Source organism: Rhinolophus ferrumequinum, chromosome 22 (genome assembly GCF_004115265.2).
Source record: "Rhinolophus ferrumequinum isolate MPI-CBG mRhiFer1 chromosome 22, mRhiFer1_v1.p, whole genome shotgun sequence".
Taxonomy (NCBI): domain Eukaryota; kingdom Metazoa; phylum Chordata; class Mammalia; order Chiroptera; family Rhinolophidae; genus Rhinolophus; species Rhinolophus ferrumequinum.
The window spans coordinates 31,769,960-31,794,529 of NC_046305.1; positions in this window are offsets into that span (position 1 = coordinate 31,769,960).

Below are 24,570 nucleotides of genomic sequence, written 5' to 3' on the forward strand. Positions count from 1 at the left end.
GGAAAGCCATCAGACTACAATACACGTCTGACCTGAGTGAATGAGAGAAGGAAGGAAGTTGGGTGGAAAAGTGTTAGGCCATTTGGGATCCACTGGTGTCTGTCAGAGGAGTTCTCTATCTTCCGGGAATGGCCTTGCCTTAGAGTTCCTGCTGGGAACACTGCTTGGGAGCACACAGTAGGAAGCATGGCTTCTGTGTGAAGGTGGTGACGAATTTCAGAGAGCAGGCATTGGGAAATCCCTCAATTATGCACCTTGCCAGCAGAAATCTGAGGGGAGTGTTGTCATGCCAAAGTGCTTCCTATAGACAGGAAACCCCACTGGAAGCTCTTTCTGGCTGCAGGTCACATGGTATGGAATGGAACTGCCATGGCAACAGCCCAAGTTTGGAGTAGCCAAAAGGGAGATGAAGGGAAAACGGTGATCTCTGAAGACATACACATCCTATTGTGGGTGAGTGGAAAGGACATTAGAACTGCTGCTTACTGGTTCCATGGCCTTGAGGAAGGTACTTTGGATCTCTTTACCTCAGTTTCTTTGTCAGTAAAATGGGATAATAATACTCATCTTGCAGGATGCTATTGTAAAAAATAATATAAGTTGTCATGCGGGGTCTCAGCTCCTGCTCCCCGCACAAGAATGCAGGATATGGTGAGGCCAAAAAGGAACACCAATGGAGCCATGGATAGGGGATTCATACCACTATATTCTGGCTGGAGGCTGGGTTGGAGATACAGGAAGCAGGAGCCATACGATCCTCAATCTGCCGTCTGCTTCTCTGCCAATCAACCCACCAACCAACAACCTACCCCCTAGCTTAGCCACAGCAGTTCTATTAGTGGCTAATGGCTAACAGTAACAGCTGATGGCCACCCAGCCACAGCAGATGGCCGTCTGATTACAACTGATGACCATATAATAACTGAGCCAGCACTTTTCCACGTGAGGCCGAGAGCCTGAAAACTGCTCTCTGGGACTCTGTCCCCACATAAGTGGAGCCACTTCAAAATGGAGTAGGAGCTGCCATCCCAGAGGAACTGCCCTGCACCTCTTATTCCTCAAACCTTTGGAAAGTTTAAACTGGGCAACACAACCTTTGGGCTGGGCCAAAAGCAGCATTGTGCCCCAAAGAACTATTTGCAAAGCTAACAGGAAAGCAGATGCTATGATTATATCAGAGGGAACTACATTTCCCAGGTTCCTGTGCCTTTTAGCTTGAAAAGAGGTTTGATCAATGGGCAACATCAGCAGAAGACTGGTGGGTAGCAAGAGGGAGAAGGCAGGTATCTCTTCCCTTCATTCTGCTTTGGGCAGCTTCTCTGGCAGCAGCTGAATCTCTTCCATGGCTCCAATTGCTGCTCAACACACCCACCGTGGTTTGTTCCAGCTTCTGCAAGGTGGTCCTGTGTGGGGAAAGAGCCAGGAGAGCAGTTTCCAGGCTCTCAACCTTACACGGAAAGATGCTGGCTTGGGTAGTAGATGGCCATCAGCTGTGACTAGTTGGCCATCAGCTGTGACCAGTTAGCCATTAGCCACTAATATAACTGCCATGGCTAAGCTAGCAAGTGTGGATTGCAGCTAGCAAGTGGGGTTTGTTGGTTAGCAGAGAAGCAGATGGAGGATTGCGGCTAGCAAGTGGGGTTAGCAAGCGTGGATGGGGGATTGCGGATCGTGTGGATCCTACTTCCTGTGTCTTGCCCAGCCGCCAGTGAGACGGGTGCAGGAGGACCCCTCGTTGGGGTACTGGTGGATGTTTACTTTTGTGTCTCGACCAGCCGCCATAGAGAATATAGTGGTATGAACCCCCTATCCATGGCTCCGCTGGTGTTCCTTTTTGGAATCACCATATCCTGCGTTCTTGTGCAGCGAGCGGGAGCTGAGACCCTGCATTACATCCTGTCTCTTCCCTTTGTCTCTCTGGGGTAGGAGTGGTAGCAGCTTCCTGTTGTTAACTCTGAGTTGCCTCTCTTTCCACCTTTGACTCCTCGTTTTTCCATCACCTGTGGAGTCAATTCTCTGGATTAAATGCCTGTAGTGCAGGGGATCCTGCCGACTACGCCAAGTGTCGTGCGGGGCGTCCGGCGGGGTCTCTGGTCCCACTCCCCACACAAAAACGCAGGACATGGTGAGGCCAAAAAGGAACACCCACGGAGCCATAGGTAGGGGAGTCATACCACTATACTCTCACTGGCGGCTGGGTTGGAGACACAGGAACCAGGAGCAACCCAATTCTCAACCCTCACTGTGCCGCTTACAGGCTCAGCCACCATCTTCTTGCTAGCTCTCCCTTTTTTTCTGCTAGCCTAGCCACGGCAGTTATATTAGTACCCAATGGCTCACTGGTTACAGCTGACGGCCAACTAGCCACAGCTGAAGGCCATCTGATCACAGTCGACAGCCATTTACTACCTGAGCCAGCACCTTTCTATGTGAGGCCGAGAGCCTGGAAACTGCTTTTTGGGGCTCTGTCCCCACAATGCCCTTTAATTGAAATACCTAGAGTACTTTCTTCTTTCTGATGTGACTAATACAATACCTAGTGTTTGTGATGTTATTGGCATGTACCAGGCATTAATCTCAAGTTTTAACATATCGCCTCACTTAATACTTATAACGTTCAGCTCTATGGGTAGGCATTATAATTATTTGCCTCCAATTTACAGATGAAGAATCTGAAGTACTGAGTCATGATGTAACCAGCTCAAGGTCGAACAACTAGTGAGGAGCTGTGCTGGCATTTAAACCCATGGCTCAGGTTGACCACTATATCACCTGCCTCTTTGTGGCAACCTCAGGCAGCTCCCCACCTGCCACACAAGTCTTTGACCTGCCCTCTTGTGGTGATATGGGCAACTGTGGGAATGTGCATTTCCTCCATAGGTTTTAACTTGATTTTTCATTTCTGATTTAAAAAATCATTCTAAACTCATGGCAGACATTTCAATGATTATAGAAAATAGAAGTGAAAAATACACATAACAATACCTTCATCTAGCAATCATTATTCATATCTGGGAATTTTTGTCTTCCAGTCTTTTTCCTATGGAGCAAAATACTTTGAAACTGTTTTTGCACCGTTTGATTTTAAAGGAGAAGTTGAATATGATCAGGGATTATGTCTTGCAAATATAAGCATCTGAAAAGATATATGAATATCTAATAAAAATGTGCTCTACTGACTACATTGCTTTGAAAGTTTGCTCGCATGAGGCACTATAGATATTTGGCTAGGTAGACCCAAGGTTAAAGAGGAAGTGTAAAATCAGCAAAACATGGGCTCTGTGCATACCCTGGAAATGTGCCTACTAAATCTTATTCAGTGTGCATCAGGCTCCTTACATTCTGGTTTTCCCAGAAGATGACTTTGGGTTGAAATATTGGAGCTCTTTCAACAGCAACAAAACATTCTCTATTCGTTATACCAATAATGCTTTAACTTCTTGCATTTTACTAGTGTTCTCCACCTGAATTCTCCCTATTCGCCTAAAAAAGCAAAATCCAGCAATACTTCAACCCCCTGAGGAACATTATGAAAAACGTGCAGCAGAACGGCTGCATGCTAAGGTAAGCACCAGAAATGAAATTCTACGTTTTTGTGTCTCAACTAGGTCTGGCACCCTGTCATGGGGTATGCAGTGGACTCCACTTCTTACCATGCTTCAGTGTTTCCAGTCACAGGGAGGCAAGTAGACAGTATATCTGACAGGGCCTTAGGTAAACACACTGTGAGAATGGAGAGGATTCTAGGAGGAATGCCGCTTGATGCTTGTTGTGCCCTATTTCAGGTGGGACTCAAGTTCTAAGTGTCTTAAGAATGAACTGTGAGTTAGAGGCAGTGATTTGGGATGCTTTTGTGAGTTTAAAGGTTTGACTTGGGAGCCTCTGTACATTACAAATGTTTGTACCCATTCACCAGTCTTGAAAACTTCCTAGGAGCTGTCATTGTACTATCAGATTACATTTCTATCTATAGTTGGAACTGTGAGATGTTGAAACTTGAAGGCCTGTGGAATGAAGGCTAATGTGGCCCAACCCATATGGATATCAAAATTATGAGAGTAGGCATAAAACAGCAGGCAGAGGAAGCTGATTACCGTAGAGGAGAATGAGGCAGATGGTCAGGTAGAAGTGGAGATGAGGGGTCGTGTGGCACTACTCTTCTTGACATTACTGCCTGAAATAGGTTCCCTTACTATCCCCTTCAATACTAATAATAGCCTTCCATTCATTTGTGCTTCTTACAGACAAATAATCCCTGATCAGGAGGTCCCCAAACACATGTGCCATTCCTGGGCACGTGTTTCTCCCACCTGCAGTGCTCTGCACATTTCTGCTCTCTAAAAACACAGCTTAGCAGCCAGTCCCTTCCTCAGGGAGGATTTTAGCTGTTATTAAAGAGTGAGGAAGGGCAGGGACTTTCAGGAGCCCAGTGTCAGAAAAAGGGCAGGCGAAAGAACAGGGCAGTGAAGACAAAGACCAAAACAGAGGTTTGGCTGTGCTGGAGAATAGAGGGAAGAACAACCTTCAAGTATCTCTTTGGGTAGATATTTGTAATGTTTGCACCATAATGTCTGATGCCAAAGGGCTCACAACGTGCTGGGTACCACAGAGAGGCCACACTGTAATTTATCCCAGCCAACAGGGATTGTAACTATTCCTAGGTGTCATTAATAAGCCATTTCTGTAACATGGCAAGGTTCAGCTCAGGACAGGGGTCTGCCCAGGTGTACTTCAGATGTTTCTGTCAGAATTCAAAGAATCACATTTGAGGACAGTACACTGCTTCACATCAAGGGTGAGCAGTGTATGTGCAAACTAGTATGAGCTCTGCGGGCTTGGGAGGAGCAGTCCTGGGTTGCAAGGGGGGCCTTAACGAGGAGTGTCTTCCTGCTGACAGGCACCAGGACACGGTTATTGATGGAAGCTGAACCATGAATGCAAAGTTGGGGAGTTTTGCAGTTTAATCTGACACCTGTCTTTCCTGGAAGAATGAACAGTTCAAAGTAAAACCTCATCCATATTGATGTGTAAGAAGAAAATTCTGGGTTAGGAAAGTGGGCCCATGAAATCAGGACTGAGCGATCTAATGCAGAGCCAGGGTCTTCCCAGCAGCTGTCCATACCACTGGACCAAGCAGATTGTCTTGCTGAAAGAACTAAGACGATGGTATACTGAAAGAATCTAATACAATGTCTGGCTCAAAATGAAGATTCAAAAATATTAGTTCTTTTCTCTTTTCAAAGAGTAGGGGAAGCTTTGAAAGTGGACTTCTGACTCCTAAAGAGGAAAAATGGGTTAGAAAAACACAGATGGGTTGTTCTGGTGTGCAGAGAAATTAACTCTTTCATTTTGGGGAGAGGGATTTTTTTTTTTTTTTTTTGGTGGGGGAGGGAGACAAGAGAGATTGACCATGTTATTTTTTTAACCCTCAGATTTGCAGGGAGTGGAGAGACTACCCAAAGCGAGGCTGCCCTGATGTCCCTGTGCCCCCATGGTTTGGGCTGTGTTGTTGGTCAGCTGAACAGCCTGAGTCTTCATGCCTGGTTGTCCAGGCTCCTAAAGTGCAGCTGGGCTCAGGCCCTGTCTCAGGTAAGTAATGGGCACTTTGGGTTGCAATTTCTATTCCTGAATAGGCCTCCTATCTCAGAGTCATGCTTCAACAAACACTCAATTAAAAGGAAAAAAACCTCCGGGTGATAGAAGGTACCCTATTACTGAGAAGCAGGAGATGTTCACTGAGAAAAGCACCTCCCACCGCCAGTTACTAGTAGCCTAGTGAAGATTTATGAGCCAGTTTGTCCCACAGCGATCAAACCTGCAATGTGAAGTTTCAACCGATGCATTTTTTTTAATCAAGAAAATAAACTAGATCATGAGAGCTGCTTAGAATTAGGAATTAGGCAAAACAATAGAGTAAGGCCCTGGTGAAGAAAGGAGGTAGGCCTGGGTTGTTCTGTGAGCAGAATACATTAATTTTAGTATCAGACATTTAGTATCGGACACCTACAGATGAGAAGTCAATATTATTTTTTATTAAATGCCCACTCATGGCTCATGACCATCTAAAAAAAATACATTTTCTCTTTTGTTATGCAGAAGTTATCGGAATCTACTCAGGTGGGCTGACTGGGACTTTTGACGTCAAAGAGCAGTCCTGTCTGATATATCGCATTCAAATGGCAATATTGTTTGAAGAAATGTAGTTCGTGAGATGGCAATTTAAAAGCAATTTAAAATTTACAGGCAAAGTGAGTGTATGTAATATTTCACACTGATTTCTGACATGGGGTGCTACAAGTTACTGAATTGCCAGTAACTTGTCAGTGTGGTTTGCCAGAGATTGAGTATCCGAAAGGAAAGGAAGGAGGGAATGTGATTTTCAGGTGCATTAAAAACACCACAATTAACTGTTTGCTTCCCTGGAGTACTCCTTGTGATAAATGAGAGCGCTGCTATCTAAGACTCTCGAATGTTAATAAACCATAGTCATTTCTCCCAAGTGTTACTTTGAAAAATAAGTTTTTCTTTTTTCCCCCTCAAACACAATTTTGTGAATACAGACTTTAAAGGAATCTTCTGTTTTCAGCTCCAAAGAGAGCTCTCCAGACCTGAAGTTGCCTTCATGTCACTCATGTCACTGTGTGTTTTTGAGCAAGATACCACTCTTCATTGCTGTTTTCAAGAAATCCAGCATTGCCTGTGGCATGCCCTCTGAAGAAAGCCTTAGGGGTTAAGTAATCCTAACAATGGAGGGAGAGGAAGATTTAAACTTGTTTAGTCACTTTAAATTCTCAACTTGTTTTCTCATTGGCCAAAACCAAAATGAGGTAATGCCTGACAAGAGTGACCCACCTGTGTCTGTTCTAAAAATAAGGGGACTCCGATACCAGGCACTTAAAGCAAGCAGATCACACAAAGGGGGTATTTTTGTGGGGTGCAGCCTGGGAAACTAAGGGGAGGAGTCACGGAGGAGTTGAAAGAACATAGAAATACAAGGTCAAATTTGAAATTGCCAGTTGAAAATAGTCTTCTCAGAAGGTCTGGATTGGGGGGTGGTGGGGCACAGCTGGGAAGTTACCATAGGAATGGAGAATCCATCAGCCTCTCTCTTTGTCTCTCTCTTCACTTCTACTTACCTTGGATCACCATGAGTACCACACTGGGTTTTGGGCTCCAGGGATAAAATGGGAAACAATACACCCAGTTCCTGTCTTTAGGGGCTAATAGTCTAACAGGGAAGAGAGATAAACCCAAGTAAATAGCAAAATAGCACACAAATAAAATAATTCCAGATTATGATAAAGTGCTACAAGGGAAACAATAAGAAATTCTGTGTCAGGGGATCACATGAGGGTAAACTGCTTTTATAGAGTGGGCAAGAAATGCTTTTGGAGACAGACAGACAGAAAGGTGCTGTAAGGAGAAGGGAGGACTGCAAGTTTGCAGGTGGAAGGACACTGGTGAAGTACTGAATGAAGGCAGTGAGCTTGAGAACGGTACACCACTGGAGCAGTAAAACAAAATGGAACAAAAAGAAAAGAAAACCCAGACGTCGTGACAAGTGCCATTTTGGTCACTCACCCTCTATCATAATGCTATCATTCAGGCCTCCTAGGCTTTCATTGGAAAACTCTGTTAAGGAATCTGGTTTCTTTAAATTACAAGCGACAGAAACCCAACCCAAAATAACTTGGGCATTAAAGGGGAGTTCCTAAACTGTATGCAAATCAGGGTGCAGCTGACCCCATGGATAGCTGGAACCAGGGGATAAGTGTCACCGAGGCTCACTTTCTTTGTCTTTTCCTCTAGACAGGCAGAGAGACTTCTCCCTCAGATGACTGGGGGACAGGGTTTCCAATATTGACCTGGTATGTATCTTCCCAGATTTGCTATCAGAGAGTAAGGGAGTGTTCTTCCCTTAGTTCCAGTTTGACTCACCCTTGGTGAAGGCTCTGCTCTCCTTGGCTTAGGATACATTCCTCCAGGGAGACATGGAGAAAAAGCAACTCCCTTACAGGTGTGAGATGTGTGTGTGTGTGTGTGTGTGTGTGTGTGTGTGACTACAGGCATCAGCGCATGTGTGTATGTGCGTGTGTATGAATGTGTGTGCATGTGTGTGTGTGTGTGTGTGTGTGTGTATGTAGACTGGGAAGTGGCTCTAGTCATAAATCAAAAGTTGTCCACCATGCCTCTTTTTTTTCTTTGCTTATCTAATCCTACTCATGTTTCGAGGCCCATCTCTGACATCTTTCACAGGTTCCCAGTATTCCAGGAGAAATTAATGCTGTCACCAATTAATCGTGCGATTAACAGTAACCTTGAGGCAAAGAACCTGCCTCATTAATCTTTGAATCCTCAGTATTTGTCATACGACCCAGCGCATAGTAGGTACTGAAATAATATATATATTTTTTTACTTAACCTTCTGTTTGAAGTTTTTTACTGTGAAATAAAATGGATTTGGAAAAATGTACAAAATGACACATTACAGCCCAATGTCTTATCACAAAGTGAACACTGTAACTACTACACAGTGCAAAATATACAGTATTGCCAGCCTTTACGTGGCCCCTTATCCTCTGCATGTCCTCTTCCAGTAGTGTACCTTCCATTCTCCTCAAAGGAAACCATTACCCTGATTTTTTTGATAATCTCTTCATTGGTTTTCTTTATAGTTTAATCATCTGAGCTTGCATTCCTACATATCACAGTTTAGTTTGCTGGGCCAATAATGAAAAGATGTTCAACCTCACCAGTAATCAAAAAAATGCAAATTAAAAACATGATGTCATACACACAGCAGAATGATGAAAATTAAAATGGTGATGGTGACAATAATGTTAAAAACAGGAAATTGCAAAAACTGCTGAGAATACAGAAACACTTTGGAAAAGTTTGGCTTTATCTCCAGTTGCACTCCTGCAGGACTTATGACCCCACTATTCCCAACAGAAGTGGGTACACATGTGCACCAAAGACATGCACATGAATAATTATGAAAGCACATGAATATTCATGGATGCATAATTGGTAATAATAATGTAATGGGAAAAAAGCATTTTGATTTTGTTTCCCACAACCTGATTTCTAGTAAAGTTAAGCACCTTCTCATGGTTATTGGGCAACAATGGCATGGATGTTTTTTCCTCCAATATTTAAAAAAAAATTTATTAAAGTATAGCTAACATACAATATTATATTAGTTTCAGGTGAGGTGTACACCATAGTTATTCAACATATATATACCTAAGTATAAAGAAGTAATCACCATGATAAGTCCAAAAAACATCTAACAAAATACTACGCTATCATAATATTATTGACTGTATTCCCTATGCTGTATATCACATCCCCATGACTATTTGTTTTATACCTGGACATTTGAATCTCTTATTCACCTTCACCTTTTTACCCCTTTTAAAATTTTCATTACATTTGACATTCAATATTATATTAATCTCAGGTGTACAGCATAGTGGTTAGACATTTATATAATTTAAGAAGTGATCCCCCTGAGTAGTCTAACACTATACATCTGGCACTATTCATAGTTATTACAATATTATTGACTATATTCCTTATGCTATGTCCTACATCCCCATGGCTACTTGGTAACAACCAATTTGTACTTCTTAATCCATTCCCCCTTTTTACCCATTCCCCCCAAATCTCCTTCCATCTGGCAACCGTCAAAATGTTCTCTGTATCTATGACTTTGTTTCTGTTTTGTTTGTTTATTTTGTTCTTTAGATTCCACATATAAGCAAAATCACATTGCATCTTCTTTCTGTGTCTGACATACTCCCCTCAGCACAATACTGTACAGATCCATCCATGCTGCTGCAGATGCAAGAACCCATTCCCTTCCTTGGCCGAGCAATATTCTATTGTATATATGCACCATCTCCTCTTTATCCACTCATCCATTGATGGACACACAGGCTGCCTCCACATCATAGCCATTGCATACAATGCTGCAATGAACATATGGATGCACATGTCCACTCCAAGTAGCATGTTGGGTTTCTTTGGATAAATATCCAGAAGTGGAATTACTGAGTCCTTCTTTGTCTCTTGTTATAGCCTTTGTTTTAAAGTCTATTTTGTCTGATATAAGTATTGCTACCCCAGATTTTTTTTTAAATTTCCATTTTCATAAAATATCCTTTTTCATCCCTTTACTTTCAGTCTGTGTGTCTTTCAATCACAAGTGAGTCTCTTGTAGGCAGCATATGTAAGGGTCTTATTTTCTTATTCATTCAGCTACCCTGTCTTTCGATTGGAGCATTTAATTCATTCATGTTTAATGTAATTGTTGATAGCTATGTAGTTATTACAATTTTGTTATGTGTATTTTGAGATTTTTTCCCCCCTTCTTATTAAAGCAGTCCCTTTATCATTTCTTGTAATACTAGTTTGGTGGTGGTAAATTCCTTTAGCTTTTTCTTGTCTGGGAAGCTTTTTATCTGTCCTTTGATTCTAAATGATAGCTTTGATGGGTAGAGTAGTCTTGATTGTAGGTCCTTGCTTTTCATCATTTTGAATATTTCTTGCCAATCCCTTCTGGCCTGTGAAGTTTCTGTTGAGAAATCAGTTGACAGTCTAATGGGAGCTCCCTGGTAGGTAACTGCTTTTCTCTTGATGTTTTTAAGATTATTTCTTTGTCGTTAACCTTCAACATTTTAATTATGATGTATCTTGGTGTGGGCCTCTTTGGGTTTATTTTGTTTGGGACTCTGTGCTTCCTGGGCTTGTATGTCTATTTCCTTGACCAGATTAGAGAAGTTTTCTATCATTACTTCTTTAAATAGGTGTTCAGTTCCTTGCTCTCTCTCGTCTCGTTCTGGTACTCCTATGATGTGAATGTTGGTATGCTTGATATTGTCCCAGGGGCCCTTTAAACTATCTTCTTTTTTTTTGGAATCTTTTTTCTTTTTCCTGTTCTGATTGAGTGTTGTCTGCTGCCTTACCTTTCAAATCGATCCTCTGCTTCATCTAATCTACTGTTGATTTCCTCTAATGTATTCTTCATTTTAGTTATAGTATTCTTTATTTCTGACTGGTTCTTTTTATGTTTTCTATCTCTTTGTTGATGTTCTTATAGATATCATTGAGCATCCTTATAAACAGTGTTTTGAACTCTGCATCTGGTAGATTGCTTGTCTCCATTTTGTTTAGTTCGTTTTCTGGAACTTTGTTCTGTTCTTTCATTGGGGGCATGTTTCTTTGTCTCCTCATTTTGGTTACCTTCCTTGCGTTTTTTTTTTTTCTTTCTATGTATTAGGTAGAGATTCTATGTCTCCCAGTCTTAGTAGAGTGGTCTTATGTATAGGTGTTCTGTGGGGCCCAGTGGTACAGTCTCCCTGGTCACATAAGTCGGGTGCTCCAGGTGTGTCCCTTGTTGTGTGTGTGCCCTCCTGTTGTAGTTGAGCCTTAATCACTGTTGGCACATTAGTGGGAGGGATTGGCCTTCAGGCTGATTGGTTGTGAGGACTGTCCATGACTACAGTGGAGAAGCTGTTGTGCAGGGGCTGACCATACAGAGCAGGATTAGCTTTAGTGGGGCTCTAGTGCCTGCCCAGTTTGTCCTTTAGGTGTGTTATCCTTGGAGGTAGCTGGGTGATGCTCCGGGTCAGTCCGAAGCTGGCCATCAGGTATGCCAGCCTTGGGGCCTACTGGCAGTGGGGGGTTCAGCCACAGCCTGTGCTGTCGGAGCCTGCCGACGAGACGAATGGTCCTGAAGTGGGGAGCGAGGATTGAGAAAAAAGAAGACAAGAGACAAAGATGGGATCAGGAGGGCAAGCAGTTCTCATTAGACTGTAGCTCCTGCTTTATTTTACAGTTCTCTTTTATGTGCACAAAGACAGGGAGGTTACATCAGAAGACTGAGGCAGTAAATGTAAAGTAACCTTGTAGTGTCTAATGTTAGGCCTTGACTGTCCTCCAAGCTTTAGATAAATCTTTGTTCCCAGGACAGATGGCTTCTACTTGTTTCTTTAGTTTAGATAAGTTCCCCTTGGGAATTCTCTATTTGTGCCTCCTGATTAACCAAGTCCCTGCTTAGACTTCTTCTATTCATTTTAACTCTTTATGTATCAGCACTGCATTAGCTCCCCTCACTGTGCCCTGCCCTGGGCCACCTGTCATGAGCCACAAAGCAATCTGTAGATGGCTGCCACCTGCGTGGGTTTAGAGATGCCTCAAGATGCCAAGCTGTGAACCGAGGCCAGTTGCCACTAGTGCTGGGTTGGGGCTACTCAGCAAGAGGTATAAGCCAAATATTGCTTGTTTGGGTTTTGTGAACTTTTGAGAGATTTTAGAAAAGTCCACAGCATTAGCCAAGACTGGCCATTTGTATGGAAAAGCCACTGGAAGATGCTATAGTGAGCCTAAATTGGGTGCAGTGGGGCCTCAGGGAATCACCAAGGAGGAGTGGATGAATGATGTTAGCTAGGTTGATGGAGACTCACATATGGCAGGTGCCTGGGTCTGCACGCAGGGAGTTGGGAGGGTTCAGCAAAGAAACAATGAATTCTCCTTGTGCAGTGTTTGTGGGATTGCAAATTGTTGCAGCCACTATGAAAAACAGTATGAAGATTCCTCAAAAAACTAAAAATAGAGCTATTTTATGATCCAGCAATTCCACTCCTGGGTATTTATCCAAAGAAATCCAAAACACTAATTTTAAATAAAAAATGCACCCCTATGTGTAGTGCAGCACTATTCACAATAGCCAAGACATGGAAACAACAAAAATGCCTCTCAATAGATGATTGGATAAAGAAATTGTGGTATCTTTATACAATGGAGTATTACTGTGCCATAAAAATGAATGAAATATTACCATTTGCAACAACATAGACGGACCTAGAGGACATTACACTAAGTGTAATAAGTCAGCCTGAGAAAGACAAATACCATATGATCTCTCTTATATTTGGAATCTTAAGAACAGAATAAATGAACAAACAAAACAGAAATAGACTTAGACATAGAGAACAAACTGATGGTTGCTAGATGGGAGGAGGGTTGGGGGGATGGTTAAAAAAGGTGAAGGGATTAGGAAGTACAAATTGGTATTTACAAAGAAGTCATGGGGATGTGAAATACTGTATGGGGAATAGAGTTAATAATGTTGTAAAAACTATGTGTGGTGTCGGATGGGTACTAGACTTCTCAGGTAATCACTTCATAAATTATATAAATGCCTAACCACTGTGTTGTACACCTGAAACAAATATAAAATAATATTGAATGTCAACTATACTTAAAAATATATATAGTAATAAGATGTAAAGTAGGGAATATAGTCATTGGTATTGTAATAGCTATGTATGGTGTCAGATGGCTAGTAGACTTGTTGGGGTTATCCATTTGTGAAGTGTGTAAATGTCTAATCATTGCATTGTTTTTGTATACATGAAACTAATAATTAAAAAAAAAAAAGAAAGAAACAGTGGGGTCTTCCAGCATTTCTCTTTGGGATAAAGCTGCCCCTCCAACCCTCACCTTGAAGTCAGATAATTCATTTCCTCCCCTGGCACCTTTTGAGCTGCTGCAGCAGCACTGGAGCTCAGAGTGAATGAGTCTGTCAGTGAATATATCCATGTGTGGGTCCTTTAAGAGGATTGCCTGGGGCTTCTGCAGCCCTCTGTCTCACCCAGCCACAATGTCCACTGGTTTTCACAGCCAAAAATTGTGGGGACTTCGCTCCCTGACACTAGAACCCTGGGCTGGGGAGCCTTGTGTGGACTGGGACCCCTCGCTCCTCCAGGGAGGATCTCCTCAGCTGAGAAATCCTTCCTGATTTTTAACAGTCACATTTGGGTGTGGGAACAACCTGTTCTGCTTCTTCACCCCTCCTACCAGTCTTGAGGTGGCTTATTCCGCATGTCCTTACTTGTAGGACTTTGGTTCAGCTAGACTTCAGGTGATTTTCAATGATGGTTGTTCTGTAGTTTAGTTGCAATTTTGATGTGGTCATGAGAGGAGGCAAGCACAACATTTTTCTAGTCTGCAATCTTGACTGCAAATCCAGCATGGATTCTTTGATTGCTTTAAGTACATCTGCAGAATTCCTGTTAGACATCCAAGTGGAGATGTCATGTAGGGAGATAGATATATGGGGAGTTTATGGGAAAAGTCAGAGGATTCACGTATGAGTTTGGGGCCATAACACATGGATAGTATTAAACACAATGGAAGGGATAGATCACATAAGGGATATGCATGTTAATGGAAAGGAGGTCTGAGGACTGAGCCTTGGGTAGGAGTGAGGAATCCACTAAATGAGATTGGGAAATGCCAGACAGAAATGTAAGAAAATCAGAAAAATAGGATGCTCCAAGTCCAAAAAAAAAAGAAGTGTTCCAAGATAAAGGGAGTAAATTTTAGTAAGTCTTAGTACATTTTTTAATTTGATAATCATACTGGAAAGCCAAATTATATGAAGACTTAGAAAAGATTATCAAATTTGGAAATACAGAGGTCATTAGAGGCCCTGAAAGAGCAGTTTTAGTGAAATGGAGAGGATATATAACCAGTGGAATGGGTTCTAAAAAGAATGGGAAGTGAGAAATTGGATACAGAAAGCATTGACGCTCTTTTGAATGGTTTTGCTGTGAATGGAAAACAAGATTGGAGAGTGGAGTCAATTGGATGAAGACAAAGATGCAGTCAAAGGAGGGCTTTTTTTTTTTTTTCAAAAGGAGAATATTATAATATGTCTGTTAATGTATATGATCTGGTAGCAAGCCAAAAATGCTTACTGGGGAGAAATAATTGCTGTGCCAAAGTCCTTGAGCAGGCACAAGGGGATGGGTCTGCTGCACAAGTGGAGGGGTGGCCTTAGAAAAGACAGACAGTTCAGTCACCATTATAGGTGGGCATGTGACATGTAAGCACAGCAGCAGAGAGGAGGTGAGATTTGGTTGCAGGATGAGAAAGTTATCTTTTGAGTGTTCCTTTTTTCTTAGTAAAATATGAAGTAATATTATCACTCAAGAGGAATGTATAGGAAGTGCTGAGCAAAGAAGAATGTATGAGATAGACTTGTCTCAAAGGGCATGAGAATGAATTGGCTGGGACAATATGCTGGAATTTCTGCTTCATGCTGAGGATGTAGTTGAGGCTTGTGATCAGGATTTTAAAGTGGGATTAGTTAGAAGGATTATAGTGTTTTTCTTTTCATTCTAACATTTAATATTGGTTTGTGTGTATGCATGGAATAGGCAGACAACTGAATTTAACCAGGATTGCAGTTTTGTTGGCTGAGCACATGGTGGGGAGATGAGCAAGAGAATTGAGAGTGTATATGAGGGAGTGATTTTAGAGATGTGCCATGGAATTTAGCTGGGGAAGTAGGGAAGTGAGAAGCTGATAGACAGTATACTAGTGGTAAGACCAATGATTTGGATATCCTGGGGGAGCAAAAGCATTGTTGGAGTTGAAGTAAAAGAAGAATTATGCTGAAAAGATCATGTGTTGTAATTAGAGAGCGGGACACTTGAAACTGAAAAATTGAAGGTGTGAAATTATTGATAATGAGAAGGGAGAAATTATGACCATGAAAGTGAGTAGCTGAGGTGGGATATGAGACACTTTCAATGGCAAGTGAAAAGATCAAGGATCTGACCGATTCCTGTGGCTATTGAACTCACCAAAAATTATTACAGAAATAGAAGTGGAGAGACAGTGAACAAAGGAAAATTTTTTTCCTTTAATGAAAGCAATTGAGAGAGAGAAAAGTAGATCATTGCAATGAGAAGTTTAGGGTGGTATAGCTGAAGTTTTCAGGGCGGAATCAGGACGATTAGTCTGGACATAACAGTGAGACCTGAAGAGACCTACCCTTCCTTCAGGACAAATGGTAACAGAACATATATTCACCATTTGAGAGAGTTGCAGAGGGTCAGTGCCTGTGGGCTCTCCTTGAGATTTCAGTTGGAGGGAGAAGGCAATATATTCAGAAAAGTTCTGTGTACAGGTGTTTTTATTCCTGACAGACCATGAGTTTTAGAGGGCCCATGGAAAGGGTTTGGAGGGTGGTAAAGTGAAAGAAGATTGGGTTAGATTGGGGGATAGATATATGGGGCTGAGAATGTGACAGGGATGACAGACATCAAAATTGGTTCCTAGTCATCTAAGGAAGTGATGGATAATTAATTTTAAGTGGAGGCTTGTTGAACTGGTCTCTGTTATTGAGTGGAGGTTTGAGAGGAAATGTTGAATGAATGCAAGCATGAAGGTCACACCAGGGGCATGACTGTCACACCAGGTCTCCATTTAATTCTGATGTACTTAGGTCCAGACCAAGGGAGTGGAATTTTTACTAGGGGCCCTTCAATCATGTTAGTGAGATATCAAGGCTAGGGAGAGACAAATCTTGCCAGTATGAAGTAATCTCTTATTTACACAATTATGGAGAAATAAGATCATTTAGGTAAAGAAGGCTCTGGGTCAGCCTACTTACTGATTTTTGTTTGCTGATCTTGGAAGAAAATACTGCGACAAAATCTTCTGCTGAAAAAATTTGTTTAAATCCTAAGAAGATGAAAATGCTTTGATACTCAAAGAATATTCTCATCCTAGATGTTTTTAGCAGTTTATATTTAACTGGGTATAATTCTTCTTAAGCACCATTTTGTTCATTCTTTTGAAACTGAAGATTAGTCTTTCAATGAGAAATCTGCATTTCATTGTAAAGATGGAACACAATGCCTTCGGCTCACTTATTCTGTGGAGGAGCAAGCTTATTTTGGTAATATATCTTTAGCATATTGTAAAAACAGTGAGTGCAGCAAATTTATTTCAAGCAAGACAGACTGAGATATGCACATGCATGGCTCAAGGGGCATGAAAGATATATACTCCATGTCCCATACTTCAAGTAATGAAAATTTCAAAGGTGACGTCAGTTGTCTTTGATTTCAAATTGAGTGTCTGTGATAAAAGAACCAGTGAGGGGGGAAAAAGTAATTTCAGAATGAGAGATGATTGTAATTAGAGTCAGCCGCAGATCTCTGTGCTAGGAAGATGTTCTTTTACTTCCTACTTCTTTTGGGAAAATACAAAATCTTAAGAATTTTCACATTAGATCAGACCAGTGGTTGTTTCTTCCTCAGATTCTAAATATTATACCTTAGTAGAAATTGCACAGGAAAATGTTCATGTTCTCTCCAATGCTTCCTCATTCTCAAGCAAGTTTCTGGCAAGAAACATCTATAATTATATCCACCATCAGGCATCTGGCCCTGACCATTTGACCACCATTATGGATTTTGAATCTACTCTCTTTTGTGCATTCCTGCTTCCATTGTCCTAATTCAAATCCTTGGCATCTTTCAACTGTGTAATTACTGTAATTTGTGAAAAGGTGAGTAGGATGACTTTAGTCTGGATCAGTTAAAGAGAAGACTTTTTTTGAGGGGGTGGGGTTGAATTAGATCTTAAAGAATAGTTAGAATTTTGAAGGGTATTCTAGCTACTGTGGCCCTTATTGCCAACAGGGAGGAGTTTTGAGTGAAGAAATCGTGATGAGAAAATGTAGGGCCCATCTAGAAGGTACTGAGCTGAGCACTTGACCAGAATCACCATTAAGGAAGGCGAGGTGAACAAGTTGGGCTGGAGCATGATTTATTTGCACTCTGATTACCCCAGTGCAGGAGACTGCGCTGTATTGGGAGAGTTGAGAACCACTCCCCTCCTCTATTTTTGGTAAAGAAAAAAAAAAAAAAAAGAGCTGATTTTCAGTTTCCTGATGACTTAGATCACCCTGAGGAAGAAATTGGGGCTGGATTTATGGAGGATGGTGGTTACAGTAAAAATCTCTTCTGGAGGATAATCCTGCAAATTGTAACAGGGCAGGGGTGGGGGTGGGGAAGGGGATAACAGCAACAAAATCTGCCATGGAGACCCACCAGCTACTGTGGCTCTTAGTGCCAATGGGAAGACATTTAGGATCAACTGAACACTGACTCCCTATGTCAGCAGGATTTTGCAATATTTTTTGTTATAATAAACTTTTTGTTGTAATTGTAATTGCTGTAGAAGGATTTGGCCTGAGGACTCAATTTTGCTGCAATAAAATGTCATAATTAAAAAACCCACAAAACCCTAATCTCATAGAAGCCTAAATGGAAATGCAGGCTCCCACAGAAGTTCTAATTTTGCCCAGAAATAAGAAAGCAAAAGCAATCTCTACAAAAAAGACTATGCAGACGAAGGAGATTGTTTCACAGGTGAAGATGGCCAGTGGCAGATTCAAAATGCTAAAAACCCATCATCTACTTTACCATTTCCTGTGCTGTGCCTACTACCAAGCCTGACGGAGAATAGGTTCTCAAGAAATGTCTCTTGAATGAGTTAATACAAAATGCTATGGGTGCGGGAAGTGGTACTTATAATGTTTACTTGGCTTAATTTTTTTTATTTATTATCATGTGCTAAGAGCGGTAGCAACAAAGCCAAAAATAACCCACCATCTTCTCTAACTTTTAAGATTCTCCAGATCAGGATAAAGAATAATTTGACTGATGGATCCATAAAGCAAGTAGATTCTGGACACTTGTTTCTGGCAAAAGTATCTCAAACTGGTTGAAGGCATCATAACAAGAAGCAAAGGGAGAATATTATCTAATAATTTAGTGTTTTGAGTTCATGGGAGAGTGTGAATTCTGTTTACCAAAAAGGTTGATTTGATTTTAGAAACGCAAATATTACAGCAAAGCAATTTGCATGATCCTATTGGCCTTCCCTGGAACCAATTACCTTTCGAGTTTCAAAATCTTTTTCCTGTTGGCAATGTCAGTAGGGAATATAATGTCCAACTGTAGACCAATTGTTTGACAGTGGGTAGGGACTAAGTCAGGGTAGAATTATATACTATCTAGCAGCTACAGGAGTTTGGGGTTTAAGGGTCTCACTCTAAAGTAACAATCCACACGTGAAGAAATGGGGTTTTGAATAAGGAATCAAATGTGAATGGCTCCTGCTGTAAATACTGTGTTGCTTGCAGGGACTTCAGTATAATGACAACATCCAGCAAAGCCAAAGGGTTATACACAAAGGTTTGGTTTAACAGAGGCTCCTCCTTAGCAGGCACAACTGAAACTATTAAAGTCTGATTGGAAGAGAAAAGATGAAAGGGCTAAGGTGGGAGAAATTTTTCCCTTCAGTGCTTGGGAGAGAAAACTTCTAGTGCCCTCCAGCATTCTGGAGAATGGAATTGTTGTGTCGTTTTTTTTTTTTTGGTTGTTTGTTTTTCTTTTCTTTTTTTTTTTTGCTGTTGTGTTCATTGTTGTTTGTATTGTTTTTAAGCTGAATTTGTAGTTATTATAAAAAGAAGTTGAAAATACATGGTCATAGAGGGTATGTTGGGATTCTTCTCGGAGAGAATGCTGCTACTTAGGTGAGGGGTGGACCTGGGATTGCAGGTTGAAGGTACAAAAAGAGAATAAACCTTTACCTGGTGGTTTCTTTATATCTCCTCCAGTAAATTCTGACTTTCAATCAGAAAGAGAGGATGGATTTTCTTGCCTTACAGCTTCCGGGGAGACATGCTGTGGAAGTCTCCTGGCTTCAAAATAATTCGTGGATGTTTTGTGAAACTTTTTGACCTGGCTGAGAGCCTGGGGCTTTTGAGCATTCAAGAATAATAGGCAGCATTGAAAAGGAGTGGATAGAATGTTTTATTAATGGTAGCTATTTTTATTAACTGGAGTCAGGGGAATACCAGAAAGGATCAAAATTTAAGAATTCTTTGAAAAGCCTGTATTTTACATTCATTTCATTTTACATTGCTTCGATGCTTTGCTCTATGGTGTAACAGACACTGTATTTTCTGCCCTAACAAATGAGAGAGCCAAGATGAGGCTTTGAAATTTTTATGTGTTGTTGAAAGTGGAGGGAAAGTGAAGTGGGAGAGAGAGAGAGGGGCGAAAAGGTAGCAGTAACTTTTTTGAGAGCTGTTTCTTTCCTCCAGAATTTATACTATTTTTTTAAAACAGCGCATTTTTAAAAAATAATAAATTTTATTGGGGATTAGTGTGTTTCTCCAGGGTCCATCAGCTCCAAGTAGTTGTCCTCCAATCTAGTTGTGGAGGGCACAGCTCAGCGCCAAGTCCAGTCACTGTTTTCAATCTTTAGTTGCAGGGACCACAGCCCACCATCCCATGCGGGAATTGAACTGGCAACCTTGTTGTTGAGAGCTCGTGCTCTAATCAACTGAGCCATCCAGCTGCCCCTCCGGAAGCTCAGTGGCAGCTTGTTGTCTTCCATCTAGTTGTCTTCAATCTATTTGTGGAGGGTGCAGATCACTGGCCCATGTGGGAATCGAACCAGCAACCCTGTTGTTCAGAGTCTGCACTACAACCAACTGAGCCATCTGGCCATCCCCAGAATTTATACTATCGTGTTTCCCTGAAAATAAGACCTAGCCAGACCATCTAATGCATCTTTTGGAGCAAAAATGAATATAAGATCCAGTATTATATTATATTATATTACATTATATTATATTATATTATATCCGGTATTATATTATACCTGGATTATATTACATTATACCCGGATTATATAATACCCAGATTATATTATATTACATTATATTTTTGCTCCAAAAGATGTATTAGATGTGATGGTCCGGCTAGGTCTTATTTTCTGGGAAACACGGTATTGACAATGATGTTTCATCACAATTTATCCCTCTCTCTCCTGGCCATAATCAGCTTATCATAAGTTTTATCTATGCTTCAATTCAATACGTGTATTTTGAGGACCAACTATGTTTAAAGATTTAGAAATAAGTTAATATAGAGTGTTGGCTCATAATCTCTTGGTTGGGCTTAATTATCTGCCAATTGTAGGTTTATTACCTTCCTCACCCTCCATCCTTCAATCTCAAGACTGCAGGCCTAATATTTGTCCTTAGTACATGAAACTGTTAGGAATTTTTTTAGTTATAAGCAACAGAAACTGAGGCTGGCTAATTTAAGCAACAGAGATATTTATAGAAAAATATGAAAATTGCTCATGAAATCAAAGAACCAGGATTGGAACAGACAGGAAGTATGCAGCTTCACAAGTTCTGGATAGAAACAACTACACAACCGTCTTGTCAGGGTAAAGTGCTGCTCCAGTAATAAGGGAATTCTAACTATTGTACTATTATTCTCAGGATTAATATTCTAGGAAGGACCAATTAGGGTCAAACGACTGCCCCCTTGGCTGGGGATGATGAGGTTTTTGATCAATAGCCATAATATACTGTGAGAGGAGAAGTAGCTTGTGAAAAATTGGGATCTATGACTTAAATTAAGTTAGAAGTGATACTGGACAGTCAGAAAACCAGCAAATACAGATTTCTAGCCTCCAGAATGCTGAGATCATGCCAACATGATTGGGTTCTGGTGAGGACTCTCTTCCTGGTTTGCAGATGGCTGCCTTATTGCTGGGTCCTCACATGGCCCTTCCTCATGTGTGTATATGGAGAGAGAGAGAGAGAGAGAGAGAAAGGTATCTAAATCTCTCGCTCTCTTCTTATAAGGCCAACGATCCTATTGGATTCTTATAACCTCATTTAACCTGAATTACCCCCTTAAAATCTGTATCTCCAAACTCAGTCATATTGGAGGTTAGGGCTTCAATATATGAATTTTAGAGGAATGTAATTCATAATACTTGGATAAGTTATTTAACTTCTCTACATCTCAGTTGTGTATAAGTAATATACACACTTGTAATAAAGTGTGATATTATTCATTCATTAATAATACTTATTGTTGATTTAATATGTGCCAAGTCCTAGACTGGAGAATAAAAATGCAGAGAAAAATTCTCAATCTATAGGACTTTTGTAAATAATAAGTGAAACAATAATTGTATAGTGTTTAGCAAAACGTAGTGCTCAATAAACATTAGTTGTTGTTATTACTAATTGGTAAATGACACATCTGGCTGGACTTGAGTTCATCTCCTGGATGTAGAGGAGGTGTCTCCTTCTGTCATATTATGGGTGAGATGCTGGGTACGTGGTTAGTGTGGCTTTAATAAGCCAAACCACATGGCTCGAATATGTCCTGCTATGTATGTTTCACTCCTCCCAGAGAGGCGCGCCCAGCACTGTGGGGAACTCAGCTGTATCAAGATAAATGGCATGATTTTCCATAACTGAGATGGATAGGAATCATAGAGACTCATAATCGAGATGGATAGGTAGACATAAACACAGCTCCAATACATCAGATCAGTGTTATAATAAAGTTAGGAACAAAAAGCTGAGGAGCAGAGAGAAAAGAGATGAGTTCTGCTTGAGGGTGGGAAAGACTTCTTAGAAAATTCAGATTGAGCTTTTCCCTCTTAATTTTCAGGTAAAAATTTTGGGGGTGGTGAGGGTGTGTAAGCAGAGGAAACAGCGCAAACCATGTTTCCCTGAAAATAAAACCTAGAAGGATCTTCAGCTCTAATGCGTCTTTTGGAGCAAAAATTAATATAAGACCAGGTCTTATTTTACTATAATATAAGACTAGGTCTTTAATATAATATAATATAATATAATATAATATAATATAATATAATATAATATAATATAATATAATATAATATAATATAACATAACATAACAATATAAATAATATAATATAATATAATATAATATAATATAATATAATATAATATAATACCGGGTCTTACATTAATTTTTGCTCCAAAAGACACATTGGAGCTGATGGTCCGGTTAGGTCTTATTTTTGGGGAAACAGGGAAGATGTGTGCACATGCCCGGGGAAGGATCAGGAACTGAGGGTGGCTGGAGAAAAGTCTGAATTCTATCTTAGGAATTACAGAAAAACAAACTGTCAGGTGGTTTGAAGCAAGAAACTCTCCAGCAGTTAGGAGGAAAGATGCAGGTCTTCCAGCTTGGAGTCTATGATAGAGGTGAGAGATGATGAGGGCTTAGCAGTTGGCAGTGGGAGAGAAGCAGACAAATGTGTGAGATATTTATGAAATTGAATTTATGGAACTCAGAGGTTTATTGGATATGGCAAGTGAGAAAGTTGGAGGAGTCAAGATGACTTTAAGATTTTCCATTTTAGGTAAGGGGCCATTATCTGACCAGGAAATACAGATGGAAGAGTGAATTTGGAGAAGATAATGAATTCATGTTGGACTGAGTTTTCTTCATGGTTTGCATAAGTGATAACTTTGTGACAAAGAAAAAAGTAACCATAGACTGATTCATGATAAAGCATTCAACCTCAATTATTTGGGGATAAACATGTTAATCTAACTCCCCCCCCCAAAAAAAAATCACATTTGAAAAAGTTGAATCGGAAACTAATTTGAATGTCTGGCTGTAACTGAGTTGCCAACAAACTGGGGGGATAGAGCCTGACATGTCGCCTGTTTCTGATCTTGCACATACTGTTTCTTTATTTAGAACCTCTTACCAGTATCAATTAAACCCCAGTTAAATTTGCCATCCCTTAACCTTGCATTGGATCTAATTCATTGCTACAGCAGAACCCATATGGCACAGAGACAGTTCATTGCTTATATAGAGATACTGGCCTGGTGCCAACCAGTAATCACTGCTTTTTGTTAATAAACATGTTTGCTTTGCAGTCATTCCATACACAGGGCTCTGGATTAATTAGATCAAAATTTGTCATCCATCTAAGAAACCACAAGAACTCACTCTCACTTTCTGGGCTTCTGAGGGAAAGGGAACAGCAGATTTTGGCAAAATTAAAAAAAAAATGTGTTTGCTTGATTCCATAAGAACTTAACAAACTATCTAAATAACCAGTGCAAGTAATTTTTGATAATGAGCATAGATTGGGTTGGGGAGTTGAATAAATAAGACCACAAAGGAATCAAGGTAAGATTTTTCTCTAGAATATGAATTAGTTGATTTTTTTAAAAAGTCCATTTTGTTTCTGTATTTGTTTCCCTGAAAGTTGATAAATTTTGTTTGGGTGTAAAGATTTATAAAGAGAGACCCCCCTAGCCATCAGGTCAAAAGTTTGTTCAAGTTGAAGACATAGCCACCAGTTCTCTTTGCACTCAGGTTTGAGAGGGAAGACAGGAGAGTTTCTGGGCAGTTCTGCAGCTGAGCCCTGCTATAACTCTGCCTTTGAGTTATAGCACCGAGCTCAGCGCTGAGCCACCTCAGGTTGAGATCCCTTCACCTAGAGCGCCTCCTGCTACATAACCAACAAAACCTCCTTAGACATGCCGTATGCTAAATCCTTCCCAGAGTCAATATTTCTAGACCAAGTTTCTCTTACAGTAATACAAACATTGTTTGTTGTTTCTTGTATGGAAGCACAAAAAGATGCAAATTCTAGAATTCCCACCCTATGTATGTGGATAACTTAGCCTAGTGCCTGACACATATCTGTTGAATGAATGGAAGATGACGATAGAAAGCAGAGGAACTAAACCCATGTCTGTGTAATATTCTTTGATGTTTCTACATATCTGCATTAGAAAGGCTCCAATTTGCTATATACATTTGACTTCTTGATTGAAAAAACAAACCTATGCCATCCAGAGTTTATTTAAAACAGGGTT